At 37.2% G+C, this 25,773-nt stretch overlaps 1 protein-coding gene across 1 annotated transcript in view; it reads left to right on the top strand.

Annotated features, from left to right (window-relative positions):
• Positions 1–25,773, top strand: part of ZNF608 (zinc finger protein 608) — a 1,156,357-nt gene that overhangs the window by 402,925 nt on the left and 727,659 nt on the right. The window contains exon 4 of the mRNA XM_079918637.1: positions 13,262–13,345. The gene's annotated coding sequence lies outside the window, so the exon portion shown is untranslated. The remainder of the gene's footprint in view (positions 1–13,261; positions 13,346–25,773) is intronic.

The raw sequence follows: 25,773 nt of genomic DNA, 5'->3' as shown, positions 1-25,773 counted from the left end.
CTCCTGGAATTATGCACGATATTGGAGTCTTATATGATGGCTCTCTATGTGGGGAGATATAAACAGAAGTGTTGCATGAGATTTTTCAGGAAGTTTTCTTAAAAGGGAAGGTATGCACTCTTATTCTTCTGCTTTCCTTCTTCTATCGGGCACATTGGACATGATTGCTAGAGCTCTGTCAGCCATACTGAATTATAACATGACCTTGAGAATGGAAGCCCACATACCGAAAATGGTGGTTGAGATTAGAACCTGGATTCTTGAAGATGCCATAAAGTTGTCCTGGCATGTCAGCCATGCAAAGTGTATGTGTGTGTGTGTGTGTGTGTGTGTGTGTGTGTAAGTTCTCTCTTGTTTAAGCTCCTATTATTTTAAGGTTTTCAATAATACCTAATGCTTATTTGCACTCGTAATATTTTTCTTACTTTTATTTTAGTCACTGAAATAATTTGTTTATGATAAGAATTATCTATCCCTTAAAGTCTTGTTAACAATGTCCTGTAAATACTCTGGACTTAAGTTTGTAGTTTGTCTCACTAACTCCTGCATCTGAGTTTTCTTCTCAGGAAAGGAGGCTGCTGATAATCATGGAGTTAATATGCTCCCAACATCCATGAAGTAGGTCTGCATGGTCCAGGGGTGGATTGTGATACTCAAGGAAGTATACTGCTCATACCTTCCTTCAAAAGAAGCTGCCAGGGAAGACAGAGGAGACAGACCAACATCATATGCTGAGGGCATTCCCTGCTTATTCTTTTTTCCCCTTCTTTATTCCTTCACAAGATTTCCCTCAGTAACTTTCTTCCATGTTTAATCTCTTTAGGGATATACTTCTCAGAGAACTTGTCCTAACACAGAGTTAAGGCATTAAAAATGAGAAAGAGAGGCACTGTAATCTAAACAAAGAAATGATCCACTTGGAAGATTACCTAGATAATTAGTAATAAAGTCAGAAGGTCTCAAAATTACAAAGTAACAAAAGAATTGTAAAGACATCTGAGAAATACAGAGCCATAGTGGTAGGACTATGGCTCCTGTGTCTGCAGTTGGCCTCGAGTCCACTAGCCACCTTGGGCTTATCCTACCTGATCAGCATGACGTCACTGAGGAAATAGCTTCACGTGCCGCTCTGCAGGGAATCCATTAGAGAACTCCCACACTGGGCAGAAATAGCCCTCCTCTAGTACTTCAACCAGGCTCATGCATTGTCTGGGAGCAGTTCAGGGTATACATGGCCTTAGCAAGAATCCCAGGAGGGATCTGAGAAAGCAGGAGAGATGCAGGCTCTTAGTTAGTTATCTCTCCCCTTGACCTGGCAGCCAGTCCTCTCGAAGGGAAATCTGGGAGGCATAACTCCCTGACTGCCATAGACCCTAAATTTCATTTTGTCTAATATTAATGGTAGAAAATCTATCCACGGAGAATATTACACATGCTGTATTTGATATTACACTTGATATAACTGCTATTTCTACTACTAATTATCTGGTTGTTAGGTTATTGATTATCTAGATTACTTAGTGAATTGTTATTTGGTTAAATGTATGCCATTTTCCTTATTTATTTTTGTCTTATCTTCTATTTTTTATGTTATTAATATTGCTATACCATGTGCAATATCAGTTTCCTGGAATTTTATAAACGTAGCATCTATTCTCTTCCTCACAAATAAATACTAGACTTTTTCTCATTTTCGAGGATGTAGAAATAAATTAAAAAATAAGCATTCCAATAGCAGAGCTCTTACAATTATGCATATTCAATCTGAATCTCATAATGGAAAAGGAAATCTCAAATGGAAAAGTAGTTCTCAGCAAATAATTGCAATTATGAAAGATACTGGGGGGAGAGGAGGAATCATAGTGAAAATAAAATATCCATTATCTCCCGTTGTCTTTCAGGGACAGCAGACAAAAAATAATTCTAGTCTATATGTGTAGAAATTGTGGGGACTAATGAGATAAGAACTAATAAGGGCCTCTGTTTACTTCCACCAAAACCAATTCTGGTTGGAAATAAAATAGAAACTAAATGACATACCAAATCTGAAAATCTTGAGACTCTCCCTTGGAGACTGAAGTCTGTTTGTGAACTGGTTTATATGTATTGATTATGTATATGGAGACAGGATATGATGGAGAGAGCAGCCTGGGGTAGAAGTCAACCAGAAGTAGAAGGAGATCTGTCAGAGTTGAAAGGTTTTAAGTTCTGCTCTTACCTCTTTTCCACATTGCCTTGGAACAGTCTTTGGCTGTCTCACCTCCATGCAAATCAGGCTAGCTCTGCTTGCATTAGAGAGATGTTAACAGGACAGCACAAAAGTCTACTGGGTAAAGAACTTACGGAAAGAAATAATTCAGATCCACCACCTTCAGCTCTCTCCAAAGTTCTGAATCCTTTCATTTACATTAAATACATAATATATAGATTTAAAAAATTATGCCTCTGCTAATGCTACAATCGAGTTCTTTTGAGTTTTTTTCCCTTGTGTCTCATTTTTCTTAGTTTTCATTCAAGTTGAATTATTCCTTTATGGGTGTAGTTACTTTTTACTGAATATCAGAAACTTTGAAGGAAACTTCCTCAACCAGATAAAGAGCATTGATCTAAAACAAAACAAAACTATCTGCAGCTAACATCATACTTAATGGTGAGAAACAATGCTTTTCTCTGAAGATTGGTAGCACGGCCAAAATGACTACTCTTAACCATTTCTGTTCACTGGAGGTCCCAGCTAGTACAATAAGAGAAAGAAATAAAAGACATCTAAATTGGAAAGGAAGAAATAAAACTGTCTCTATTCACAAATAACATGATGATCTGCATTAAAAATGAGAAAATCTATTAAACAGCTATTAGAACTAATGGGTGAATTTAGCAAGATCATTGGGGACAATATCAATATATGAAAATCAATTGTTTCCAATATACTAGCAATGAAGAATTAGAAACTAAATTTAAATAACACAATGCATTTTATAATAACACCAAAATATGAAATAGTTTGTGATAAATCTAACAAAATATGTGCAAGATTTATATGTTCAGAACTATAAAACAATGCTCATAGATTGGAGGAGTTAATGTTGTTAAGAAGTTAATTCTCAAATGTGTTCTTTAGATTTGGTATAATCCCAATTAAAATACCAGCAAACTTTTTTGTGTGAAAATCAAATAGCTGATTATAAAGCTTACATGGAAAAAGCAAAGAAGCTGGAATGGCATGCCAAAAGCTGAAAGAAATAAAAATAGGAAGACTCAGAGTACCTAAGACCTATAGTGAGGTAAGTAATCAAGACAGTGAGGTAAAGAGAAAGGACAATCACATAGATCAATGGAACAGACTAAACAGTCCTGAAACAGCCAAGGCGTGGAAGCAACCTAAGTGTCCATCCACAGATGAATGGATAAAGAAGATGTGATACATACACACACACACACGCACACACGCACACACACACACCCACACACACAAGAATATTACTTAGCCACAAAAACGAACAAAATAATGCCATTTGCAGCAACATGGATGGACCTACAGATTATCATATCAAGTGAAGTGAGTCAGACAGAGAAAGACAAATATCATATGATATCACTTATATGTGGAATCTAAAAAAATGATACAAATGAACTTATTTACAAAACAGAAACAGACTCACAGATATAGAAAACAAACTTATGGTTACCAAAGGGGATAGCGGTAGGGGGTGGGGGATAAATTAGGAGTTTGGGATTAATGTATACACACTACTATATATAAAATAGATGAACAACAGGACCTCCTGTATAGCATAGGGAACTATACTCAATATCTTGTAGTAACCTATAATAGAAAAGAATCTGAAAAAGTATATATATATATGTATAAAAGTATATATATGTACATATAAAGCTGAATCACTTTGCTGTATACCTGAAACTAACACAACAGTGTAAATTAACTATACTTTGATAAAATGGTTAAAAAGAAATTTAAAAAACAGTCCTGAAATAGACCCATACCTATATGGCCAATCGATTATCAACAAAGTTTCCAAGGCAATTTAATGGAAAAATTAGTATTTTCAATAGCTGTCATTGGAACAATGGAGCCACATGCAAATAGATGAATGTCAACTCATACTTACACTTTAAGCAAAAGTTAACTTGAATTGTAGAATCATAAACCTTAATGTAAAACTTAAAATTATAATACTTCTTAAGAAAAACATGGGAGAAATCTTAGTGACCTTAGGTTAGGGGAAGATTTCTTAAGGCAAAACACAAACCATAAGAGAGGAAAGTGACAGATAGGACTTCAGAATTACCTCATCAAAATTAAAAATGTCTATTTTTTAAAAGGCACTGAAAAGACACACCACAGAATAAGATAAAAATAGTTGCAAAATACATATCTGATAAAGGACTTGTATCCAGAATATATGAAGAATTCTCACAACTGAAGAGAAAAACAAAAATACCCATTAAAAATATGGAAAAAAGATTTGAACATCAAAGAAGATAAACTGATAGAAAATAAGCATATGAAAAGAAATTTGACATCATTATTCATGAGGAAATTGAAAATTAAAACCACAAAAACGATACCAATACACATTTATAATGGTTAACTTTTTTTTAATTAAACAACAGCAACAACTTGACCATATCAAATGCTATCAAGTATGTGAAACAACTGGAACTCTCTGGAACCCTCATACATTGTTGGAGGGAATGTAAAATGGTACAACCATTTTGGAAGTCTAATGAGCAGTTTCTTTAAAAGTTAAATATATACTTACCGTGTGAAATCCCACTCCTAGGAATTTATCCAGGAGAAAATATATATCCACACAAAAACGTGTGTGTGTGTGTGCGTGTACACACACATTCAAAATGTCAAAATGCTTTATTCAAAAATACCAAAAACTAGAAACTATTTAAATGCCCATGAACCAATGAATGATAAACTATGGTACATTCATACAGTGGAATACTACTTAGTAATCAAGTGGGAAAAGATGATGGATTTATGTAGACATAGAGATGAATTTCAAATGCATTATGCTAAGTGAAAATATCCAGATTCAAAAGGCAACATTCTGCATGATTCCATTTATATGATATTTTAGAAAAGACTAAACCACACTGGCAAAAGTCAAATCAGTAGTTGCCATGGCAAAGGGTGGGGAAGGGAATTGATCACAAAGGGACTTGATGGAACTTTGGGGGATGATAGATTTTATATCTTTACTGTGGAGGCAGTTACATGAGTGTATGTGTTTGTCAAAGTTCATAGAACTGCACACTAAAAAGAGGGAATTTAACTGAATGTAAATATACTTCAGTAAACTTAACTTGGAAAAAATCAATTAAGGATGAATATGATGTCATTTTTACATTTGTTTTTTAGTAGACAACTGGCAATCTGGGATCATTTTAATCACTAAAATTGAATTAAAGTGACTTGAGGCTGGTATCAGTCTCTGCAACAGCTGGTCTATAACCAAATAAACGTTATTCACGGAGTAAGAAAGTAGCCTTGAGGGTCCTAGCATTAGTGCATAGGCCTCCTAACCCTTGGTGGTCCCTATAGCTTTGCAGTTTGGTCACAAATTTTACTGACTTCTTAGCCTCTCACTTGCCTATTCCAGAATTGGCAGCTGTCCTTAGGAGAAACTGTCCCCAAATGCTGGGCTTATTTCTCTAAATTTCTTGTCTTTTTATTAATTTTATTCCCCTGGTTATTTGCTCTTTGATGGTTATCTGGTATCTTTAAGCAGTTTTAATAATAAGAAGAAGAATATAAGAGTAATTATCCAAATTTTCTAGTCATTCTCATTGTGAGTGTTGGTTTAATCTACCTATTCCATCATTGTGCAGGGGAGCTCTGCCATTTTCAACATTCATCTTCCAATGCTGCCTTATTCTTATTTCTAATCAACAGGAAAAGTGTGGATGTTTAGAGCAAAAGCTTTTGGTTTTGTTTTATTTCTTTTTGATCCATTGAATTCCATGCTCACATTCCATTGAGAAAACTTTAGTCTTGATCACACATCTCTAAGGGAGTCTGAGAAATGTAGCTGTAGATGCACAGCCCAGGAAGAATGAGAGACCAACCACCTTTGGCAACATCAGGCCACAAATAATATTCTAAATTAATTCTTTGGTTCTTGTAGCTCATTGACTCAGAGATCTGCTCTTCATTTGAATCTTTAGGATGATAAATATTTTTTCTTGTTATGCAGTATTTTTTCGTATGCTTCATGACGAATTTTAAAAATTTATCCTATAATAAAGATATATTTATCTGGGCTCGCCCTTTGTATACTCTCATGGCTTCTGGCCTATTCCTCCCCCTAGAGAGAAGATCATGCTCAACTCCTAGTCTAATTCCCAGAGTTTAGCAGGCTTTTGGCCACTACAGTCCTGCTGACCAGAGGTGAATTCTTTGCTTGGTCCTCACTTGCATTTGTGTTTTAATTCCTGAACGTGCAACACCACCTCCGAAAGCAACCCACTGACTCTCTGCCTGAATTTCTGTGGACCATCTCTTTCTGTTCAAAGTTAGAAATCATAGCTAGTGTGAAGGGAAGGAGGAGACAGCATTGTGTTGCCCCAGAATGTAGCACCCTGGGCCCCTAGAGCAGCTGTCTGGCATTGTCTTCAGTATAGACAATTTTCTGAGTCAGGGTTGAAGCAGTAGGAAACAAATAGGGGACTTTAAATCACTTTTGGTGGACTGGATTTCCACTGTTTCTAATTGTACAAAACCTGGAAGTGGTCTTATTTTTTGTTCCTTTAATTCTTAGATAATTGGAAACTTCTAGATTCTGGTATTAGTTAACTTCAGATCCAGGTTTGGTGACAACATAAGAGTATTCATCCATTCTGATTTTTAAAGAAAATATTTTAGTGGGAAAATTGGGATAAGTTGGGTAAATGAATGCTTTCCACATACATTTTAAATCAGAATATTGTGTTTGGCTTAGTTTACATGTTATATTTTTTCACCACTTAATCTTGAATTATCTTTAGAAAAATTTCCAAATTCTTCAGCCTCCTTCTTCAGGTTTAGGGACACTAAATTTAAGACTTCCTAATGTCTGTAGTACTTGGAAAAACAAGATAAATAAAATCAAGGGCATAGCATTGCAACTGTGAATTGCATTATGTATTGAGAATGATTCACTATTTGGCAAGTCATATGAATAATAAGGAAGCATTAGAAACATTTGCTACTCATATCTGCACAAATTCAAAAAACCGTATCACACAGACCAGAGACCACATTTTGTGTCAGTGACTGTTAAGCTCTAGATGCAAATTTTTAAGCATAAAAAGGGAACAGAGACAGAATCATATAACTATGAAACTTACTTTTGTGACGTTGTTTTGTTTTTAAACCCAGTGAATCAATTTAATATGTTTTATTTGTGATAAAAGGGGGAAAAAAAAGAGGTTAACCACTTAATGCATTCCAAAAAGAGGGTGAAAATGAAGCAGATTTTCAACTTTCATGGTTATTATTTGTGGGGCTATAATTATATCCTCTAGAATAATCATTATAATTCATATATTACATATACTTAACTCTCATCCTTTTGTGGCATAAAACATAATGATCCTTTCCACATCTACATAATAAACCTCCCTACCCTGTATCTTTACAAATCACTGTGACATAGCTCCCAAACTAGACACTCCATTAAACTGATGAGTAAATAAATTAAAAGAAGTAGCCCTCCTTCCTAATTTATATGCTACTTAAAGGTGTTATAAAACATAACTTTTAATATTTCCAGGCACTCCACTCATCTAAATTAAATAAAATCCACATATTTGATGAGTAGAATATGCTATTTATATTTATGTATCAGTGACTGCTCCCTTTACAAGCCGCTAACCCACCCTCAAGTAAAGCAAACACAGTGCATGATTATTCCACATTTTCGGAAAACCTACGGATGCACGTTGCTTCTACACACACTGGCAGAATGCATTCCTTATGTCTTGGAATAGGAAATTCACATACAGCCAGAGAGGAGGAGACAGTTCACATTTTCTTCTTTAGGTATAGTCTGTGTTGCTGTTTCCTCCATGTTTTTGCTTTTTATTCGGATTTTGTTTGTTTGCTCCTCTGTGTGCTGGACGTTGTGTTTTTCTTTTTAATACTAATGGGACGTTCTTAAAAGGCTATCCTGCCAACGAAAATACTTAAGCTCTTGTTTTTACCTTTTCAGAACAATATCCCACTTCATTTTCCTAAAGTCACTAGACCTTTGTGGGTTTTTTCCCACGTGTTCCTTGAGAAGCTTGGCAGATCTGGAATTTTACGAGGGGAACTGCACTCCGGGTTTCTTTTTTCAAATCATGTTTGCGGAGAAGTTTTTTTTCCGTTGCTCTCCAGGTTCAGGTCACAAGCTCTCCTTGCAGCGTGTGGGGAGCCAATTAGTATGCGTGCTGGGGCCGCAATGCCCTCTTCTTTCCGACGCCGCTGCTCTTTCTGAATATGCTGGGCTTTTAAGGCATTGTTGAAATCGGCTCCTGCTTGACTCCTACAGCTGGTTTTGATCAGGCCCCTCTAAAGAGGAAGTTTCAATTAGCACAACTCCAAATGTGCTCTGGAGGTATATTTTTATGACTACTCAACTAATAGCACTCTTTGTTCCTAGTGGTGGGTGACTCCTTAACAGACTCAGCCATTTGTGTGAGTCACCAAGTGACTTTACAGCAAGGCTAGGCTTTGCCAAAACCAGAAGAATGAAGCAGGCCAAATTGAATTAGTTGTTAAAACGCATTAATTTATGCTAGATAAATGTTATTGTGGTCCCGTGGGCAAGTCCCCCGGTCATAGGCTTTATGAACTATTTGCAGCAAGAGGGCTTGTGGCAGTCAATCAGCTCCAGCAGGACTTTACAAAGGACGTAGAACCACTGACTCTTACTCCCTTAAATTTCTTCAGCCTTTCCCCCCACATCGCTGTCTTCCGTGGAGACAGCTCACCATTTTGTACACGGTTTTGTGATATTTAACGTATAAGCAGTTGGATTAATGATTTGTGTTGGCTTTGCCTGACTCCAGTGGAGACGTGGCCATCTATTATGCCTGTGGCCCTCGCCACAGGCAGCTGTGTGTTTATCATTCCAGACTGCAGATCTCAGTGGGTACAGAACTCTGGCTTAGCACCAGCTTCCGGAGTCTGTGCAGCTGTGCAGTGAATGGAAACCTCGATGCCTCAAACACAGCACACACCACCAAGTACTGACAGGGCTGTTTCTCTTCTGGGGAGGAATTAGATCCACTTAAGGCTGGATTATTTCTAGAGTAAGAAAAGTAGAAATAAGTGTTTTCTGGCTGCAAATTGTGGCAAGTGAGAGATGACGCCAAGAAAGAATTATGCATAAATGATAGTGTTTAAACTTGTTTTCATGTGTTTAGATGTGTCTCTTCCAAAAAACTGACAAGGCCTCTTTGTTGGCATTTCTTCAGAGAGAGACCACTCACACACTGAACATTTTCTTTGTAAAGAAATAATTGCAAATCACTGGTGTCTAGGCAGGTGATAACCAGTTTACCTTAAACATGATCTCTTGCAAAATCTAGAGCAAACAACTGGCTGGGCAAAGAGTAATGAATCACTGCCACCCCACTTCACGACCACCAAAAATGCCTGTTCATCAGTCAAGGCCCCCGCATATTTAATGCAGTGGATAAGGGCATGGGCTTTGGAGTAGGTTTAAATAGTGATTCTGCCTCTCATTGGATTTGCAAGCTTGAGCAAATTGCTACTCTCTTTGTCTTCACATGTAAAATAGAGATAAGAGTAATACCTACTTTTGCGGAATGTTAAGATTAAGGAAGTTCATAAATGTAAACCATTAATTAAGTAAATGGGGTACAAGGTAAACTCTCAACAAATGATAGTTTCTATTAATTATTGTTGTTGTTATTATTATTGCTGCTGATCTAAAAGAAGAAAGTCTCTGTTTCTATTTCAGTTCCCCAGTGGCTTGTGGAAGGAGCTGCTGGTACAGGAGATGTTGCCTTTTTCTTGCCCTAATCTATATACACCTGAAGAATATTCAAGCTATCATATTCTATTCAGCGCATTGACCTTGACCTATCTAACTTTTGGTCCTCCTCTACTCTGCCATGTTTGTTTTTTATACTTGAAGACAGCTGCTGGGGCACTCATCTTAATGTGAGAGCACCACAGGTGCTCATCACATTTCTGGTGAATTCAATTTCGTGTTGACAGATGCCCATGTGTGTATGCTTACAAGTATAGACTTCTCCAGGGTGAAATTTTCTCTAAATTCAGAATAAATCCCCAAGATTAGACAAGATATCTTTTTTAGATTAAAAAAGAAAAAATTGCTGTTGCCCCTTTTGCACTGGAAAAGAAAAAAGAAATAATGCAATCTACTCCCCGGGCCTTTAAGCTTTCTGAATTAATTCAGTCCTATGAACGTTGCTATTAGCTGAGTTCCCAGCTAAAGCTCATTCAGCTGTTTGAATTTAATCTATTGTTTGCTCTGCAGGCATTATCTAGTTACCTGATTTAAAAGACAAAAGCATAAATTTAGTCAAAACTTTCTAACCTACTTGTGTAAGTACATTACGAAATTTTTATTTGTCCTACTTTCCATTTTCAGTTGGACTTCCATTTTAATTGGACCAGATCCTATGTCTTCTCAAATTCAAAAAATGTCTAGTATCTTTTTCAATATGTACCTTCTGAATATTACATAAAATGATATACACAGCTTATTTTCTCCTGGCCAATCTAACTTCCTAAGTCATCAAACAGAATTTTTCATCCTATGGTCTTTTTACTGAGTTCCTAAGGAACATTACAGTAGTCTCCACTTATCTGCAGGGGATATGTTCCAAGACCACCACCCCACCATGAATGCCTGAAAGCGTGGATTGTACGGCACCCTATATATACTGGGGTTTTTTTCAATACATACATACCTAATTAAATTAAGTTTAATTTATAAATTAGGCAGAGTAAGAGATGAACAACAATAACTAATAATAAAATAGAACAGATATAGCAATGCACTGTAATAAAAATTATGTGACTGTGGTCTCTCTCTGTCAAATAACTGTACAAATTTAATGCCTCCTTCTGTCTTAACTAAGCACTTATCATGCACTGTAGCCATAACTTTTGTAGCTGGAAGTGTGACAGCAAAATTAGCACAGATTTCTTTTTGCTTCTTCACCATTTCACAGATAGAAAATTTATTCTTACATAGATCTTAATAACCTCAGCATACAGCTTTTTTTTCCTTTCCTTATTAAGACAAAGCTTTCACCTTTTCACTTAAAGGAAACAGTTTATGGCTTCTCATTAGCAGATCAGAATCGCCAGCATCACTACTGTTGGGCTTTGGGGCCGTTAGTAAGTAAAATAAGGGTTACTTGAACAGAAGCTCTGTGATACCACTTGTTGATCTGATAACACAAGCCTGATAACGAACAAGGTACTCTGGACGAGGGGATGATTCACATCCTGAGCAGGACAGTGGGAGACTGTGTGAGATTTCATTCTGCTACTCAGAATGTCGCACGATTTAAAAACTTAAGAATTGGGCTTCCCTGGTGGCGCAGTGGTTGAGAGTCCACCTGCCGATGCAGGGGACATGGGTTCGTGCCCCGGTCCGGGAAGATCCCACATGCCGAGGAGCGGCTGGGCCCGTGAGCCATGGCCGCTGAGCCTGCGCGTCCGGAGCCTGTGCTCCACAATGGGAGAGGCCACAACAGTGAGAGGCCCGCGTACCACAAAAAAAAAAAAAAAAACTTAAGAATTGTTTATTTCTGGAATTTTCAGATCATGGTTGACCTAGGGTAACTGAAATCAAAACTGCAGAAAGTGAAACCGTGGATAAGGGGGACTCATGTGAGTATAATCTAATGCAGAAATAGTTGATGGGCTATTTCAAATACCTGAGCTCTTCAAAACTCTGTTATCCTTCATACTAAAAGCTCCACAAGAGCAGGGATACTGACTGTCTTCTCACTCCCTAGTTCAGTCTCAGTGCCTGGAACGGTTCTCTGACACACAAGCCCTGAGGTATTTGTTCACATAATTATATAGTTAGTGAGAAGCGGTTGAACAATAAACTGACTTATTTCTTCTCCATATTTCTGACTTTTCCATCAAGTCATGTTTTATTGTTTTCTTCATTCAGATAAAACTTTTTCTTTGCTTCTTTAACCGTATATTTTTTACTATTGAAACCACCTCCTCAAGGATCAGTTTCTATGAATAAAAATCAAATTGGGGCTTCCCTGGTGGCGCAGTGGTTGAGAGTCCGCCTGCCGATGCATGGGACGTGGGTTCGTGCCCCGTCCGGGAAGATCCCACATGCCGCGGAGCGGCTGGGCCCGTGAGCCATGGCCGCTGAGCCTGCGTGTCCGGAGCCTGTGCTCTGCAACGGGAGAGGCCACAACAGTGAGAGGCTCGCGTACAGGAAAAAAAAAAACAAACAAATTGGAACTGATAGTATTGTTTTATAGTAAACATGCCGTTAAATTTGCATAAGAATTGGTCTCATCCCAAGGATGCTGAGTTTTAAACTACAACCAATAAATGTGGTTTCTCATGACAATTTCTGAGTGGCTCAAACTGCTAAGACAAGTCCTTGGTATGTTAACAGGCTGTAGTCCAGTGGGTAATGTCACCAAGAGCATTTGTCTGGGGCCAGGAGTCATGGAGGTTCTTAAGCTTCCCTTGGAGATGGTTAATCAATAAAAGTTCTGTGCTTGGGATTTTGTACATTTTGTTAATTAGGCCAAAGCAATAGGCTTTTGTGGCAATTATTCAGATGGTGATGTAAAAAGATAGCCAGAAAAACAAACCTCCGTAATCCACTTACGTCTCACAGAAGCCAAAGGGTTGGAAAAGCCTATTAACAAGCTCTCTGCCTGTCTGTTTGGAGACGTTGTTAAATCGAGACTCTCAGCACCTGAGGCAGTCTGTTAATAAAGATCCTTTGTAGCAGATTTCTGTTCTACTAAGAATGGACGTAAAATGGCATAATTTAAAACATGTCAATAACTCAAGGCAAAAATGCCAAACATAGTCTGTTCTGTCTTCATAAAATGGAGCCAAGTATACACAAGAAAAGTGCCAGGAAGACTTCTGCTGACTGAGTTTAGAGATTGTTCACGATGAGTAATGTCATCCTTCAAGTTAAAACGACCTCATGGGTGGGTATCTCTGTGTCTTTTCTGCACTAAACTCAAGGGATCTTTTCTATTTTAGGACCAGTGAGATTCCTAACCTCCAATCCCAGAAGATGCCTGGAAACCTGTGCCCTTTGCCAGCCTCGTGAATTCATAATAGCTTGTGAGTGTTTAATTTTTGTCTTTTTGTCTTTCTCCTGAGTGGCATTTACGGGTTGTTTGGGAACAGATCTTTATGGACACTGAGCTAGGGTTGGAATGTCTTAGGAAGATTCACTAAAAAATCTAAAACCATGGAACACCATGTCACCCCTTGTTTTACACATTTGATTAAATATGCTAGTCATTTCAATGACTGTGTTGTATTTTTAACACAACAACAAGGGTCAGCAAGTCAATATTTCTCCAGCATTTCTCTGGCACTTACTGTATTATGGTGGTGAAGGCTGACTGAAGGCATTTTCAATGAGTGCTTTGGAAAGATGAGAAGAGGACATAGAATGGATGACAGTGCATTACTGCAGGTGTGGACTAAATCCTGCCACGCTTAACAGGCCCCCTTAGATTAAAATTTAACATGCTGTGTCTCCCACATCAGGTATGGGTAGATGGTTGAGTCTGAGTGATATTATCTGCTCTATTAGAAGGCCTCTCATGAAGTGAGCGGTGGTTTTAATTAAATCCAATAGGTTGAGAAGAGTGGTTTGGCAGTTTCAATTGATTTATTGTGTTTGTGACATCTGGGCCTGATTTATTGTATTGACTCGAAGAATTGTTTTTGGACACTCACCCTACATATTTTCATTCTGATTTAGGAACTCACCTGGTTAGGAACTTCTGGAAGGAAGCTTAGGAACTTCTGGTTTAGCCTATTAATTTGTAGTATTTTAAGTCTACTGTAATTTTATATTTCTCTTTGTATTTTTCTTATTTTGGTAGGATAGTGAACTATTGAATCCATCTTGTTAAAAATGTGGCTGTTTGAAAGCATGAGGTTTTGTGGGTCTGTGTGTATGACAGGGCTGCTTAAAAGTAGTACTGGGTTGAAATTCATTATCATCATCCCACCTAAATTTGTGGGAGGAGAGAGTGAGAGATTGACAGTTTTTTCCTTTAATTTAGTCTATAAATTGATCAACTGTTTGCTCTGTGTTATTATGGCTTTCTAAATTTTAAAGTTTGGATTTTAGATATAAATGTGAACCCTAAGTCATAGAAAGTTTGTTTTTAATTCTGAAAAGAGTGAGCATGTTCAGCTGGACATTACAGCCAAGTGTCCCCTAACCTACATGTTACTATAGGCAAGTCAGTTTCAGAAAGTCTCCATTTCAAACTCCACAAAGCATGTGTAAGAAAGGATGGGAAAGAAGGGAGGGGAGAGAAGAGTCAAACTGTAATTTCTGCCAAAGGAGGAGGGCAGAGAAGCAAGTAGGTCCCAATCAGCTTGAATGCTTTGCTAGTGTATGAATGAGTGGTTGCACATCCCGGATTACAGACACCGTAATGATGTGCATGGCTCGCAGCATTATAGCTCTCTATTTCCTACAGCTGAGGCCACTTAGCCCCTACCTGAACCCCCAGCCCAGCCAAGGTTCTGGAACAAATCAGGGAATGTAAGGAAGTCTAGGTAACTCTCTCAAGCAGATCAACTTCAGGTCAGCCTGTGGCTTAGCTCTCTTTGAGCTTCTGCCTCAGCGTTAGAGGCCGGACACTGCCATTGTTCTTTGTAGTCAGCCTGTAAGGGAAGTTTAGTCCACTTAGAATGGCTTTCTATTTTTCATTCTTGAACCCACATCTCTATCTCTGTAGACTATCCTGTTTGTCTTCATAGATTCTTTTCCAAAATACGCAGAGTACTGCTTTGAGACCAAAGCTGGGGCATGTCTTATACTAACCACCTATTGCCTGCTGCCGACTCCACTGATGACCACATACTGTCCAGATGTTTCTCTGTGGGCTACAGACTACTCATTGTAGTCTGTCCCATTAAACTAGGCTCACTCTTATATAGGTGATTATACCTCTTAATGCATAGTATGTTCTTTAGTCTTTCTTTTAAAACCCTGATTTTTTTTCATTTCCTCTTGTGAGGTTATCGGTTTAAATAGAAAATGATTGCTCATAGCTATGTAGGGTTGATTTGAAAACTTTTACTTTATTCTCCATGGTACCTGAGTTGCTTCAGATAACTCATGAACTTATTTGGTTTTCTGGTAGCTGTTTGGTATAATTCTCCAAACTGGGTGAGATAGGATGTGTTAAAGGAAACTCAGTCATAGGAGGCACTTACTGATCCTCCACCTATATTTCAAACATAAACAGGCGTGGATTTTCAGCCCAGCATAAAATCTACAGGGAAAATCCTCATCCATATTAAACCTAAGAAGGAGTAGGAAATAATGCCAAATTTCTTTTTTTTAAACAGCTTTGCTGAGATATAATTTACATACCATTAAATTCACCATTTAAGTGTACAATTCAATGATTTTTAATAAAATTTTACAAAATTGTGCAGGCTTCACCAAAATCCAAGTTCAGAACATTTTATCACCTCAAAATAGCCTCATCTCAAAAAGATAATTAGTTAAGATTTTATGTGTGATTTATCTTAAGTTAATCATAGAATGATATTTTGTAAGTTAGGAAGAAAGTATAAAGAATATTGTATGTTTAAAAACAGCATATTGGAGTGCTCTCGTGGTTGGTTACTTCAGATGACCTGGTTGCCTTGATCCAAGGATATTAGGTTCTGCAAAGCTGCCTGTCCTTCAGAGAAAAAAAATCTGAAAGAATTTTGAAAATAATTCATTCTAAAGTCAAATAAGTCTATATTGGGCAAAAGTATATCATGTATTAGAGAGATGCAAAGAACTGTGGCTTCTGTGGTTAAGTTCAGATGAGGAAACACATCCTCATTATTAAACCATCAATCTGAGTTACCTGTGCACTGGGCTCCCTGATCCTGTACCTGTAAGCTCCTGTAGCTGCAAGGTAAACACCAAGATTTCTGGAGCCACATTTCCTAATAGACTGCAAAGAGCTGGCCTTGGAAGTACAGCATGAAGAGAAGCTGGAAAGAGCATTCTCAGCAGTGGTAAGTGTACATTTCTTCACTGTCAAAGGTAATGATCCTAATGGTGTTTATCAACTGTGATGGTCATACTCACTAGGCTAGAGAGCCTACTAGCAGGATTTCAGACGTTTAAAACTTTGGTGCATGAGCTTGGTGTGAACTTAATGAAGCATCCCTAATGAGAAACTCAAAAATTCATTTGAATTATTCAAAATAAAAGACTGTTCGCTTTTACTTCCACTTAAAGATAACATGACACCAAAGAAACAGCAGTGATTGGAACGAAGAGTTTGGTTTGGCAGGTTCTCCAATGTAGTTTACAAGTGTTTTTCAAGCAATTTTCTTTTTATGAACAAGACTCTATTAGACAGTAGAAGGAAATGCATAAGCAGATGTTCAACCTTAAAGAGTTTATAATCTTAAAGTTGAAGAAGTGGACAAATTATCAGAGTCAATTCTTACTGCAGGAAGTACCTTACTTTAAATAACTTGATAGTGATTGGATATAAAGGAGATTTGCCAAGATGGATACTTGGTGATGTCTGATAAATATGGTCATAAACAAAAGCTACCTAGATCCTCCATCCCTTTCCTTTCTACCTCTTTATCTAAGGAAACAGAAAGTTTCCTGTTACTGAATTGATCAGATAAGTAGTAATCTCTTATTTTTACTGGATTAACAATGGATTTTCAGAGTAGAAAAGAAGAAATTCGATGACCGAATTCCTCTGAAACAACTCTCCATTTTTCCTACAAAACATTCTTCATTCCATGTTTGTATCTTCTCTGCAGCAATCTGCCAAGTAGTTTTCCCTGGCATGTAGCAAGGATTGGAACCCAGCAACTCCTGGGATCACTCTTTCTCAATATTTATGGACAGATCAGATTGCTAGGAAGCGCTTCCTTGGGGTGCAATGAAATCTGTCTCCTATAGCTTCTACCAGTAGATCCTACTTTTGCACTTAGGGGATCATGAGGAATATGAGCCTTTAAACTTAGCCATCAGCCCATTATTGGGAAGAATTGTGCTAGAACCAGACTTCCTTTCTAGCCCCAAATCCCTTTCTTCACCATCTAATGTCCTCACCGTTTCAGACCCTCCTTCTAAAACTAACCCTCCTTCCTGGCCCTTCATCTCGGCTCTACCCCAATTAGTAAAGGAGCTTAATCCAATTATTAGTTCTTTTCTCACTTGAATCCCTAATTACCTTCCCTCTACTTTCATCACTCCCTTTATGAATTTGCTCAGGTCTACCTTGGACCACATAAAATAAAATAAATAAAGCTTACTCTTAGCCGTGCTACTTCCCAAACAACCACACAATCTTGTGCCTTTCTTTTTCTGTCAAGCTGTTTTATTAGATTTGTATAAACAGTCTATGTTTTACATTAATTTTTATAGGCTGCAAAAGTGCTATTCAGCATACTACTTAATGGATTTGAAATAAACCTAGTAGTTGACAGAGTTCCAAAAGTTGGCAGTGGTTAAATTTTGATAGGAACTAGTTTGTCAGATTTAAACAAACAAGTTGATGGTGTCTAATGGATGAATGCATATCTCTAGTCTAATCTCTTTGTATTTATGAATAATCTTCTAGGAAGATTTTTGTGTGTATTTCATATTTAAATAACATAACTCTCCTTCCCAAATTCAACCATGCAAAGTGGGAGTGGAGTAATATACTATTGAAAGATGTTGTAATCTATTAATTTTTTGTGATGAGTAGAACACATTAATAATATAATATGTTATTACATTATAATAACATTGTTATTATATATAATATAATGCATTACATATATTATATGTAATAATATAACGTTATTACATTGTAATAACATATTACATTATAACATAACTGTAATTTAAAAGGAAAATCCCAGTTACTACAGACTTATTGTATCACTCAACATGCGTGTGACAGAATGGATTATCTGATTCCCTTTGCACACTTATTTTCCTTCCCCCTCTCATCCTTGAGAAATGGGAGTCTTTGGTAAGACACATTAAAAAACAGAGACTGTTACCATGAAAGCATCAAGATTTTCTATGAAAATATTTAATAATCAGTATTATTTAAATAAGGGTTTATTTGTTTTTTGTTTTTGTTTTTTTGCGGTACGCGGGCCTCTCACTGTTGTGGCCTCTCCCGTTGCAGAGCACAGGCTCCGGACACGCAGGCTCAGCGGCCATGGCTCATGGGCCCAGCCGCTCCGCGGCACGTGGGATCTTCCCGGACCGGGGCACGAACCCGTGTTCCCTGCATCGGCAGGCGGACTCTCAACCGCTGCGCCACCAGGGAAGCCCCAGGGTTTATTTGTTTTATGGATATGTTACTCTGAATAATCTAAAAATATAAACTCAATCCAAGGAATATTGTAAAAAGCTCCTGGTCCTCCCTGACAAAGGAGAAAATGAAAAAGAGAGCAGAGGAGTTAGAAAAGACCTGGGAAAATATGAAGATAAACCCCACTCTCCAAAAACAGATGCCAAAGAGAGCAAATTAAAAACAAAAAAAGATAATTATTCGTAATATAAAAATAATTCTTCATTATACAGACTTTCTAACAGAGTTCTCTTGAATAAAGAAGTCCACTGGCACTTCCATAAATGATTCATTCTCTGATGCTTCAATTCTTGCAATATAAATTGCAGTTTTTGCAAATAAAATTCACTTGTATTTATGTACATTAAAATCTTACGAAATAATCCAAACTCTAACATTCTCATATTTCAATAGATTTCTGTAACACGCAGTAATATTCTAAAGTTCCCTAAATTCTGAGCATCATTTATAAAATCAAATTGGTTTGATTTTATAATGATTAAATGATTAAATTGATTTCCCAATGATTAAATTCGTTTCCTTCGATGGAAGAGAACATTACTTAAACCTTTGTGATTTGTGACCTATGATTGCTCTCTCTTAAATGTGATTCGAAGGTCTAACTTAATGCCATGGAACACAGCACAAATTCATTAGGTGTAGTGACACAGCTAAGATCCCATGAACATCTGTACCTCTGACCCAGAACTGTGAAGGAAATCCATCTCTCTGATGTTGCAAAATCATTCTGTCCTGCGTTAAAGAGATCGCAGAGGCCCTTAAGGAAATAAAGGTTTACAGTATTCACCAAAACATCTATGGAAATACACTACTACTGTCCTAAAGTGCAAATGCATATCACACAAAAAGGAAAAGTACCATGTATTTCTTACCAGCAAATGAAGTCACTAATAGATGTCTTAACTCTATGAACTAGGTAGCTTACAAAAGCAAATGAGAAAAGTAGCTAACAAGCAGGATTCATTATGTAAGTTCATGAAGTTTCTCAACTGGAAAAGATTTTGAAGTTAATTCAGCATAGTCCCTTGTTTCAAAATTAAGGTGACCAAAGACCAGAACATTTAAATTACACAAGATTGCACAGCTTGTTAGAGGCAGAGCCAGGGTAAGAGCTCCGGACTCCTGACTTCAGTCTAGAATATTTTACCAACAATTGGTTGCTAAGACAACTTTTTATGCATAAGATGTCTTTAGGTATGGAAAGTCAACTACAAGAAGCATATATTTCACAAGAAGCATATATTTCCCTAGACTATGCATTTTCAACAAGGGCTATGTCATCCACAAAGTGGGTGAACATTAGTTTCTGGGGATCAAAAACTTCTTAGCTGTTAGATATTACAATGGTTTGCGGCCTTCCTAAGGGCCAGAGTATATAATCAGATATAGAGTATGTCTGTGTCTTCATCATTGTATACTAGAGGACAAACAAGAAGAGGTTACACTGTGTGCTCAGTTCTATGAAAAAGGTACATGTAGGGTGCATTGGAATCCAGAAAAAATAGGCTTAATGGAAAGAAAAATACAAAGAAAGTTCTCAGGATCTGAGTCTCACTTCTGTCATGTATTAACATTTACAGTATTTGAAAATTTTTCTGTTGAGGTTCTCCAAGTCTCAGTTTTCTTACCTATAAATTACCTATCTGACCTGATTTGGGAAGAAATAAAAGAAATAACATATAGAAAGCAATAAACCGAGAACATGGCATACACCAAATAAGTAATCATCTGTATCGTTATTACTATTACCTGTCAATACTTCAGAAGCCATGAAACCTACACTGGTTCTTCATCAGTTTACTCAGTGGGCAATTTGTTCTTGGAGACTTTCTCATCTCCTTTTCCAAAAAAGGCTCCCCCTTTGTCTTTGCCCCCCCACCTCATTTCATTCTCTTCCACTCTTTGACACTCCCTACCCCTGCCTTGGGCTCCCTGGTGATCTGTTTGCACCCAGTTCTGCCTGCACAGGGATACCTGAGCCAATGGAAGTATTGGGATTCAGCACAAGCATCACCCTTACCATATATTTCTGCCCTCCCATCCCCAAGATGCTAGAGGAAGATATATCATTGATTTATGTTTCCCCATAAGACCTTTAACTCCTTGAGGGCATAGGTTCATTTATTCAACAATTATTGGTCATTTACTTTATGCCAGGCACTGTTCTAAGTGAAACCATTCCAAGTATTGTTCTCCAGTTGTGAAGAAAACAAACAAAACGACTGCCCTCGTGGAGTCTGTATTCCCACAGGATAGAAAGACAGTACTGTAAACAAGTGAACCATAGTGTTTGTTAAAGGTAAATGTCTAAGAGGTAAATCAAGTAATAAAGGGGGATAATAAGTATAGCAAGGAGTATAATTTTAGGAAAGTGGCCACATGAAGTCACACACACATGTGCGCACACACACACACACACATACACACACGGCCATTTAAGAGTAAGATTTAGAAGAAATGAGGAAATGGGCCATATTTAGGGGAAGAATCTTATATCCTGAGAGCTGAGAGGTACATTTTTATGGCTGCCACAGGGCCAGATGTGTAGGCCACATAGATCTTTTTTTAGGATGTTGGCTTTTACTCTGAATGATATGGAATCATGTCTTATGTTTGTTAATACCACAGGGACTGGGTCCAATGCCTAAAATATATTAGGCATTGAATAAATGATTGATGAAAAAAACAGTTCAGTCAACAGTACATGTACATGCAAACAACCAATTAAATGGCATGCAAAGACTGGCTTTGTGATGTCCTATTTAGACAGGTACACATAGACTATGTATTCTATTCAGATAAACATAGAATCCATTGCAGACAATATCATTTAAAGAAATCATAGCAACATATATGGATTTATATCTGTCAGTTGTATGTTAATAGACAATAATTACAGATTTGATGAAGACGTTGGGGAGAGGTATAGGCAGAATGAAGTTGTAGGGGGAGCCTCAGACAGCTGGACAGCAGCTAGAATTGTTAGATTTAGCCAATAAATAAATAAATACATAAACAAACTAAGCAGCTCTGGATGCCAAGTTAGGTTTGTATTTCAGGTAAATAAGTAATTTTTAGTATAAGTACGTCCCATCAGTATGTAACTGGGTGTTCATTGTTTTACGTGCCAAGTCTACCTCCAACAGACAAGAGTTAAATGGAAACTTCGTGTCAAAATTGAATGCTCAGCAGGGCCTGGCTACTGTGAGCTCTCACCTAAGCAGTCTGGTTGAGATGATTCATGGAATGAGTTAAAATAATCAAACTTCTACCTACATAAATTTTTATCCCATCATTTTATATTTATCTTGTTGTATATACTGTATAATGTATATAAGTAATATAATAGCACAAGAAATTGTATAATTTACATATTGTATAATTTACATATAAATTATTTACATATAATTTATAATGTATAATTTACATATGTATAATGTACATGTAATATATAATTTACATATAAATCATTTACATATAATTTATAATTTACATATAATTTTGGAACTGAGTAGTCAAACCTTGATTCCTGATAAGGAAGAGGAATCAAAAAAGTTGGAGACTACTGTTCTATTCAATAGATAAGCAGCATTGAGACAAAGAACATCTATTCCTTTTCCCTTAAAAGAAAAAAAAAAGACACTCATATCAAGAAAAACTTTTATTTGCTTGGTAAAATTGTCACTAAGCTATTTAGTTTGGAGAATTTGTTAAACTGACCAGATGTGCTGAAATATACTTCCTTGTCACAGAATAGCTGATAATCCACTAGGATAAATCACTGCGGGGTCATGACTTTCAAACAATTCATTTGATGCATTCTTCACCTTACTTAGGAAAACAAAAAGTTTGTTTGGACTTGATCCTTACACTTCACATGGTCAGTCATACTTGGTATTTTTGTTCCAACAGTTGCCTGTCCATAATTCAAATTTGAAAAGATAATCATGTGGAAAGAAAACAAGAAGTCACAAACCACTCCCACTGTGCAGAGTGACAGCATTGTAATACCACGGAATCTAGAGACAGATGGCTGCTTATAGCGGACATCAATCTCCAATGAGAGTAAATTTAGGATAATGCCCCTCTTTGGTAATGGACATGTCTTTGCAAAGTTATTGCTGACAGCATCCTCTAACATGCTGATTTGCTAAGACAAGGTTTTTATTGCATCTAATCTTGTCATAAGGCATGAAAAAAGTAGTTGGGTACATGTTTTTCGTGTATAGTTTTTACAAGAATTGCTTGCATTAGAGAGTGGCTAAATTGTTTTCCATATTTTATGGTACATTTTTAATGTTCCACCACACACAACATCGATCACTCAGTCCATTAGCTTATTATGATATCCTGAAAGGAGACACTTCCTTTGGGAAAAGCTATTGTTTGAAATGAGATGAAGGCTCAGACAACATAGGACAAAATAGGATGGGATTTTTTGAGCAGCTGCTTAATTTCATCAAGGGAAATAGCCAGAAGAAAAAAAAATAGATGTAAATGTATATATTTTTTCAAAATGTCTGACCTATCTCAGTATGCTTTGTTTTCTGAGTATCTTCTAAGTGTCTTCTGAATTGGACCCTTTCCAACAGCTCACAGTATCCCCAGTAAGGACAGAAACAGCTTTTATGATACAAAACTTTTTCATAGTTGTATACATTAGGAAATATTCATAATATTACCAGGGTTCTAATAGGAAAATAGAAAAAAATAGAAGGACTTTAACAGTTTGTAGAAGAGTTGCAGAAGCACACAGGGGCTTTGGAACATCCCAGAGATTAACACCAGTAGAAAGTACCAGCACCACCAGGTGGTATTTCCAGATTGGGGCCATCTAGCTGGAGCTAGATCCAGCCTGGTGCTGTCTTTGGGAGCTGGGACCATGAAAGGAAGGGTTTTCCAATGGGCCTGGAATCACTGTGGAGATATAGCTCCTTGGAGGAGACTCCACTGAAGGGAAATGAGAAAGTACTTGATTCTCCCCTCTTCCTAACCTCCAGTTTCCAACAGTTCTTCCCTTTGGCAAGAACGCCTTGTAAATGCAGTTCCCAATAATGCAGAACCAAAAGGAAGGTCAAGGAATGAAGCTAGGAGCCAAAGGATAAACAGAACACTTAAACACATTAAAATATCTTCTTTTCTTCCACACTTTTTAAAGTATGCTTCTGAGCGCTGTAAACACTTTTCTACACATAAAGATACAATTTTTCCCAACCAGTAAAGTTTGAAATCGTTACCAGCAAGGGTAAGGGTCAAGGTGGAGGTCGGGGACGTAGAGGAGTAGGTTTCCTTAGAATGTATTTTGAAAAAATGTTCTGAGATGGCTTTTCAGGCTCCTAATGCACTTGTGCTTTAAGAAATGTAACCGAGTGGGAAAATAATGGATGCCCCACTATATTCCACACCTACTATATCTCAGAAGCGATGCAAGGTGCTTCTCCACATGTCACTTCCTCTTCAGAGCAGCCTAAAAGGGGCATTCATGTCTCTGTAGGGATATAAGCTGTGATATCTTTATCTCCCTCTGAAATTCCCAGTTCTCTGTAGGGGGTCCTTTGTATCTGCTGTTGAGATAGGTTGACAATACCAAGTTCTTTGACAAGAAGCACAAACAACTCCAATTATGTAAAACCTCCCATCTAGGAACTTAATAACACTTGAGTTACTGTACTGTATCCGGCCTTGGGTCCAGTCAATTATTTCATCTCTGACAATAACACAGGTGATTTAAGGACTGTCATGTTTGTTCTCAAATAAAATTCTTAAATACTTTTAAGGTTGGGCTCCAACTAATAACAGCTAGCACTTACTGAGTGCTTACTAGATGACAGGCACTGCTGTAAGCATTCTACTTTTATTAATTAGTTTAATCCTTGCTATAAACCTGTGAATTGGTTTTATTATTATCTTCATTTTACAAATGAGGAAATAGAGGCAAAGAACATTTATACAACTTGTCTAAATGCATTGAGCTAGTGATGGGCAGAGTTGGATTTGAATCTTGTGTCCTAAGAGTCCTAATAACAAGACTTTCCAGTATACCATGATGACTTGTGGCTCATGGATTTTATGGATTTGTGGCTCATAATTGTATCTAATGCTTTGTATAAGAAATTTCCTAATGAATAGTTGTGATTATTTCTCTTGAGGAAAGGCAAAGTTACATTCATACTAAATATGTGCGTGTTGAAATATTGAATAGGTTTGGGTTATCACTGTGCTCTTTTGAGTAAAGAATTAGATACACCTTTTTACTGGATCACAACATCTGACCATAAATATTTTTTGCATCCCAGTATTAAAGTAAGTAAACTTTTCTTTAAGCAAGATAAAAGAGTAGGAATAATAATATTAGGCTTTTTGTTTCTTGGAATATAAAACTCCAGGGGAAGGGACTGGTACAGATCTGTTCTGATGCAGGGTCTGGGCACTGTGATAACCCTGGAGCCTAGTCAAGTTATAGACCCACAAAAGTACCCACCTGTTTTCTCAGATTACATTTGAGGCCTGATTCGGTATCTTTGTCTTCTCTTATTAAGTGAGCAATTGGTGATATGGGCCTAGCACTAGACAAATTAGAGAATAACAGAGAGCACAAACACAGTCTAATGCCAGCCACCTCAACCATGAAGAATGCTAGGACAATGAGCCTATCCTGTCTTAGGGCCAGGGGTGGAGAATAAGAGAGTTTTTATCATTTTTAGTCATCTACTTCTCTGTCCACTGCAACCAGTATATGATTACTGCTCTTTTTATAAATAAAACTTCATGAACAGGTCAGGATGGTTCTTAGCTCTTATCTTAATTCCTCTAGCTAACTTAGAAATTCATTGCAACACTCACCTTTTAATTTACTTATCTGTGCAAATTTTGCTACCTCCAGGAAAACCATATTTTTCTACTACTCACTGCAGAGGGAGGCCTTGGTATTTGCCTGAAACTGTCAGGAGCAAGTGTCACTTCTCCTCGTAGTGTTTGTCTCTGCTCATTTTATCACCTTTCGTGATTTTTTTAATAGATCACTATCTTATCTCCTAGCATAAATGCTACAGATTTAATAGATTTAATACATTTAACCTTTAATCCAGAGACCTGGAAGTTTTGTTTTTGATAAGCAGCCCCATTTTCCCCATTGTGACTGATATAGTCACACTAAGGGGTCACATGAGC

This window comes from Stenella coeruleoalba (assembly GCF_951394435.1).
Source record: "Stenella coeruleoalba genome assembly, chromosome: 3".
Classification (NCBI taxonomy): Eukaryota; Metazoa; Chordata; class Mammalia; order Artiodactyla; family Delphinidae; genus Stenella; species Stenella coeruleoalba.
This window is presented reverse-complemented; position numbering and strand designations above follow the sequence as displayed.